Source organism: Cinclus cinclus, chromosome 5 (genome assembly GCF_963662255.1).
Source record: "Cinclus cinclus chromosome 5, bCinCin1.1, whole genome shotgun sequence".
NCBI lineage: Eukaryota > Metazoa > Chordata > Aves > Passeriformes > Cinclidae > Cinclus > Cinclus cinclus.
Window position 1 is genome coordinate 62,773,933 of NC_085050.1, and position 6,146 is coordinate 62,780,078.

The following is a 6,146-nucleotide window of genomic DNA, read 5'->3' on the forward strand; positions in this document are numbered from 1 at the left end:
TGATAATGAATATATCCACTAAAGAAGCAAGAAAGAAAACAATATAAGACAGCAACATCACAAAAAGTTTTAAAATATATATGTCTATGTCTTGTGTTCAGACACTAAATAGTCATAGATTAAGAGCTCAAAACAACAGCCTCTTTACATGTAGAAACAGATGGATAGACTCAAGGGCAGCCTAACCTAGCCTGCTAAAATAAGTAAACTATGCTTCTCCAGTTTAATGTATTTCCTTTGTGCTTCAAGAGAAATAATCTTTGCCTCCATAAGGTTTTGGGTCACGTCTGGTTTACTCTCAAGAAAGCTGCTTTGCCAAAATCTTAGTCACCCTGTTTCTTCAAAAACACAATGCTGCAATTACTCTCTCATGCCCAAGCATTATGAAATAGCCACCTGCCTTCTGATTACTTTTCCACTGACCCAGTGGGCACAGAGTCAAGGGCTGAGGATGCAATTCCCTGCTCTGTATGGCTGCAGACAGGTACTGCAGGTAACATGATGGAGATTGTTTCTGGGCACACACCAGCACCAGTCCAAGGTGAGTCAAACATCCTCAAATTATCCCTGTTATGCATTTGTAGTTATATATTTTCAGTTGGCAAATTTTCTCTGTGATGCTGATAAACACCACAAGTATTCAAATTTCTATTTCTTGGATGAAGAATTTCAGTATTCCTTGCTACAGTGCCAAGTTTCTTGCACACTTTATACAAATAATCTTCTAAAAGACAACATTGTAATTTGGAAAACTAAAAAAAGGTGAATATTTTTTTCACATTAAATGGTAAATTTCATTTTTATAAGGATCAGCTTTCTGCTTCTTGAACATTCAAGGATGTGCAAGTGCTTACTTGGCATTCAGCTGTGTCTTTTTGCACAAAAGTTATACAGCAGGAGGAGAGAGCATAATCTGATAATGTAAATAACAGCAATGCCAACAAAGACTCCTGGAGTTGCTCCCCTGAGTCTTCCATGTGACACACTTCTATTTGCTAAATAATCTGTGATTATGGTTCTTACAGACCTGAACAACTTCTTCCAACCTAAATCTTTCCCTCCTTTTCAAAACTTAGTTCTCCCTTCAGATAAAACTTATTTTCATCTTCCCATGCTGCAAAAAGGGAAAGGTCTCCTGAACATAAATGCTTTTCCTATCCCCGTCCACATCTCCCTCCTCTTCTTGCGGGGCATGAAATTACAACCACTTAAGACAGTTAAAACCCTTGTCAAACCTGTTTCTTCACTTAACTGTTCCAAATAACTAAGCCAGGAAAAACAGCTGGCCTTTATTACACAGCTGTGGCATCACAGGAACCCTGAGAGAAATGGAAATTTCTTTCCAGTGCTTGCCAGCTCTGCCTTTCTGCAGCACAAGTTTTCTTGTGGCTGCATCTGTCTGCACACGGACATCTGACACTGGTGAGTTGGGGAACTCAGTCTGACAGCATCCACCTCAGCTCCAGGAAAAGCTGATGGCAGTACAGAAGGGTGCTTACCTCAGACTTTGGAGTGAACTGGTAATTTCAGGTTTAGCCTGAAAGGAGCAATCTTTTGCTTTGAGTGTTTCTCAGAGTTTGCATCACAACACTCTCCATGCAACAGTGAAAAGCAGCAGCCTGAGAGCACACACAGGTATTTTTGGTAGTGTTAAGTTTTAATCTTGAAAATACCTCAAATGTGACATCCCAGAAAACAGTAACTCTTCTCACTGGAAATGATTTTTTTCAAAACTAGAAGTCTTGAAAACTGAACAGGAGTTAAATTCTATCTCTGTACGAGTTGAATATTCTTGATTTGTTTTTTTATGAATAACTCCTTAATGAGCATTTTGTCCCCTGTGAGTCTCTGCTAATCTTTAACTCTTTCCAGGACTTTGTAAATTAATGTAATTACTGGCCTCAACTTCTGTCAAAACGTCACCAGCAAAACTGTGGCTGATGCAAACTGTCATGATTGGTCCTTTGGCAACGTTACTGCATTTATTACTGAAGACTTTTGGAGAGCCACACAAACCCAGCACACTCCCCACATCTCAAACCCCTTCTTGCTCCCTTCCTTGCCCTCTGCTGCTGGAAGGCCTGCTCCAAAACACCTGTACACACCTGGCTGCAGGAAATCTGCTCTCACACTTCATCCAAATTCAGGCCTGCTACAGAAGGCACAAGTTTGCTGCTCTTTGCCTCCTGGGATGCAGTTTCAGTCTCTCTGAGTATTCCTTGGAGTAGAAGCAAAGCAGAAGAGCTGCCAGAATCCCCAGTCCAAGGAAAACTTGTGACACCACTGCTCTTTTGGCATTACTGGTGATTAAGCTGCATGTTTGTAGCAACCCTTTGATCCAGGCTGGAAGCAGCTGAGTGTGTGCTAAGGCATCACTGTGAGGTGGCACAGATAAAACACAACTCTTTTCCAATGTCAGTCTGTCACCTGAACCATTAAGCTGTCACTCTACCTTTCTGCACCTATTTTGCATGATCAGTGCTTAAAAAACCTGGAAGTCCTTGTTATACAAGTGACAATTGCTTGCTTTATCATAACCCTTTTACCCCTTTTCCTCAGTTTTTTGACCAAGTTTTTCTTCTTGTTTAGATTTACTAGAGAACAATCTTGGAATATATAAGGCATCTGAGTAATGCCTGTGGACATAGAAGAATTACTCCAAAGGCTCTTATCACAAATATGCATCTCAAACTGCACTTCCAGGAGAAACCTTCCAAAATCAGCAATGTTACAACAGACACAGAGTATTAGAAAAAGAAAGAAAAGAAAGAAAAGAAAGAAAAGAAAGAAAAGAAAGAAAAGAAAGAAAAGAAAGAAAAGAAAGAAAAGAAAGATAAGAAGGAAGTTCCCACTTCCCACACACTGTGACTTTTATAGTGCACTGACTAAAGGTTTAATATACTTAATAAATTCAGTATGTATGTATTTCATTAAAGATTGAGATGTATTTACTTTAATAATTCAGTTTTTCATTAATACAGTTTCATCAATACAGCTGTCCAGAGCAAACTATGAGTCATACAAGGGAGCCTGGGCTTTCCAAGGTCTACTCAAACCCTCCAGATGCTGTAGTATTCCCTCTTGAAACAAGAGAAAAGATAAAGGGGGAATAGAGAAAAAAAAAACAAATTACACAGCAAGTAATGAAGAGACAGTTATTAGCAGGGGCAGCTGCTAGCTGAAACAGCAGAAAGCACACTGTGCCTTTGCAGAAACACAAATGTGAAATGAAGTGTTAAAAAAGGACTGCTTGGGCAATGAACCAGCCCAGTCCTCTTTGCTTATTTACATTCTCTACTCTCTTTATTAGAGAGAGGTATTTGATTAGGTAATTACCAACTTTATTAGGTAATCTGAGAATAAGGTATGAGATAAAAGTCACACAAATAAAATGTAGGATTCTTCATGTTCCATTATAAACAAACTAAGTGCAGGCACAATGTTTGCTTTGTAGATTATATAAAACATTTATTAGGAAGTAAAGTGCTCAGTTTTACAGATCAATACATTCTTGATCATTGTAGAAGACTTGCATAATTAACAGCTTCCTAATAAACACTGTACATTACTATGCAAAAAACTGTACCTTTGTAATAAATGACAAATGATATTATAATCTAAAACGGAAAAATGCATCAATAAAATGTTTGTAACATTTGTCAAGTGGCAATGCACTTACTGCAAGGCCCAGTGTCAACACACACGGGTACCCCATGGAAACTTATTGCACTTCAAGATGAAGTTTGTTATCAAGTAACGACACGTTACAGAAATACACCCCAAAAAATACAGCTATTAATGCAAACACTTTCATAATAAACATATAGCACAATAGAAAGGTGATCTGAGTGACTGCATTTACGTGCTGAAAGACACATTTTGGATATGAATATAAAGATAAGGCTCTATATATTTAAATAGCTTTGGTATTGTATTTTCTATTTTCTTGCACACCAGCTGGCCATGTGTACAGCTGGTGTTGCTTTTTGGTCCGTTTGGTTGCAATCAGAAATGCAGTTCAACACTGAAAAGCTTTCCTCAGAAAGGTTTCTGAGGTATAAAACTCTTCAATAAAGGCAAGAGAGAGCCCAATCTGAATGCCCTCATCCAACACAAATGCCCTACCCACTGTTCTGTGCACTGTTTTGGCAAGTTCATGAGGACTCCTGTGAAAGGGTATGAATTTCTCCCCAGTACAGGACAAAATAACCCACACAAGAACCACAACCTGTTCTCCCCCATAATTCTGTTCCTGAGACCCAGCTATTATGAAATTCCATGACTGAATTTCCTCTGCTTCCCCCTTACATTAATTAGGTTTCGGCATGTATGGTTTCTCATAAAATTAAAAATGGAAAGGTGTGAATTCTATTTAGTTTCCTGATCAGAAGGCACCAACATAACACAAGCTACTTATACTTCGTCACACTCTCTGTACCCTACTAATAGCTGAGATGTGGTTGATTTTGTAGCTTTCCATTATCTTTTTTACCAGCTCTCAGCCTTTAAGTACCAGAACTGCCATCTTCAGGAAAAAAACACAATTCACAGCCTCCCTCCTAAACCAGCATTCCACATATGGAAACTTATTACTAGGTAAAGCTCCAAGCACTGCCTCAGTGCTCTCTATAGGAAACCAACAGAATTTCAGTGTTGCATGTCCTTTCAAAAAATAAAGCTTCTATGACAAAAAGCAGAGGGAATTAAACACTAAAATCAGTGATTATACTACAAACACCTTCCCAAAGGAATCCTGTGTTGCACCTCAGCAGAAAAGTCTGTGCAGTAATGTACGTAATAATTTTACAGTTTAGTTAAATGTAAATACAGACCACATAGCTGTGATTAGAACTTCACATGGCACAAGATCAGATTTTCCCAACTGTCAGAAACTTTTCTGCCCCTTTCCCTGTCACACCCAAGGAAAACTCAGTGTTTTTCTATTTTGTGTGCTTTTAAATAATGTATTTTCTGCAAATTAGCTGTATTTATCTAAGAACCTCTGGAATGCTTGTGCCAGAAACACTTAAATCATGAAAACACAGCATTAAAAAATGGGCACTTTGCAACATATTATTATGTTGGTTGGGTGTGAAGAGGCAGTACTCAAATATTTTTTCTGAAATGCTAATTATAATGCATTCAGTTTCTACCACAGAATGATGGAATTTACAGTTGTACAAACTAAGTGCACTTTCTTCTGCTTAAAGAAATGTACCTCTCAAAACAGGAAAAAAATTAGTATTTTAAATTAAGTAAAATATTAATATATCAAGAATTACTCAGAAGGACAAGTAGAAACTCATTTTTTTTTAGAAAGTGCTGTTTTATCCATCAGCTGTTATGATGAATTAGAAAACTGATGCCATATTATTTTAAAATTTGCTTTTAAAAGCCTTGAAAATTTTTACTTTCCAAGAGGAAGCAGAAAATAGCCTTTTAGTGTGCCAGCCACTGCACATAATTTTGTCTGAAGCTTGCTGCCCTTGTGGAAGCACTCCCAGTGATGTTTTTACAGAATCAGATTTCTGTCCTGGTAGATTTTGTCCCAATTGACATCCATTCAGTTTCCTGCATTTTAGTTTCCAAGGGTGACACTCTCTGCTGGCATTACACATGGTTTACACAGGCCTGAAAATAATTTCTGGAGTGAATATTTACTTTTTTCCCCATCAATGAAAGCTGTCCTCGGTCTGATCAGAATGATCCCTTCACGCTGGGGGATTTGCTGGCTGAATACTTATGGGAATGGTTTTAGAGAAAAATGGACATGTAGTGAACAATGTAGTGATATAGATATGTAGTGAACATATCCCAGGAAAGGGATATGAGCTTTTCTGAGCCTGAGCCAGGCCTGTGGCTTTGCCCTTGAAAAAGGGATAAGAAGAACAACAGCTGCTGCAGCCTAACACGAAAACAAGGGGTGAGACAAGAAGAGCTGAAGGTGATAGGGGATTGCCAAGGAACTCTGAAGCCTATGAAAAGTAGAAAAGTCTAACAAAGAAATGTTTGACTCGTGCCAAGAAGGCTTCTACCAATGATAAGTTGTGTCATGGCATGCAGGGAGAGAGAAATTGTATATTAGGGTGAGAAGACAACAATAAAGTGGCATTTGCTTGTTTCATATCGAAACGTGCAGCGTCCAG